The sequence below is a fragment of the Gavialis gangeticus genome, unplaced genomic scaffold (genome assembly GCF_001723915.1).
Source record: "Gavialis gangeticus isolate Ggan-Ray unplaced genomic scaffold, GavGan_comp1, whole genome shotgun sequence".
Lineage (NCBI taxonomy): Eukaryota > Metazoa > Chordata > Crocodylia > Gavialidae > Gavialis > Gavialis gangeticus.
The window spans coordinates 8,434,240-8,434,939 of record NW_017728995.1 but is presented as its reverse complement, the minus strand read 5'-3'; the positions used below and the strand labels follow the sequence as shown (position 1 = coordinate 8,434,939).

At 53.1% G+C, this 700-nt stretch overlaps 1 protein-coding gene across 1 annotated transcript in view; it reads right to left on the bottom strand.

Annotated features, from left to right (window-relative positions):
- Positions 1-700, bottom strand: part of IQCJ (IQ motif containing J) — a 39,119-nt gene that overhangs the window by 2,569 nt on the left and 35,850 nt on the right. The window lies entirely within an intron of this gene.

Genomic DNA, 700 nt, shown 5'->3' with positions numbered 1-700 from the left:
AGGCTTAGTTTAAAGCCCAGTGGAGCAGGTCAGCCAGTCTGGCTGAGAAGAGCCTCCTCCCCAGGGGAGAGAGGTGGAGGCCATCTCTTCCCAGCAGCTCGCTGCCTCTCTCGCCAAAGAGCGGGCTGTGGTCATGGAAGCCAAAGCCTTCCCAATGACACCAGCGCCGCAGTCCTTGGTTAACTACGTGGATCCTCCTCTTCCTCCTTAGTCCATACCCTGAGACTGGAAGGATCCAAGAGAACACCACCTGTGCCCCCAGACCCTTTAGCCCTGCTCCCAAATCCCTGTAGGGCCTCATCACCCAGCTGGGAGCACTCCAAGCCATGTCATTGGTGCCCACATGAATAAGAAGCATGGGATAGTGGTCTGCGGGCTGGAGGAGCTTAGGGATCCTCTCTGCAATGTCCCAGATGCGGGCCCCTGGGAAGCAGCAGACTTCCTGGGCTAAGGGGTTGGGGCAGCAGATTACCCCCTCAGTCCCCCTCAGGATGGAATAATTCTCTTCCCATCTCTATTCCTAGGGATGTGCGAAAAAGGCCATATTCGATTTGGATTTGGCCCAAATCGGGGACAGTGATTCAGTTAATTGATTTGGATCACTGTGTCTGATTTGATTCGGCCGAATCTGAATCTGAAGATTTGATGCTGATTAGGAGAATCAGTGATTCGGCCATAGACACAGCTTTAAATGTTTTTT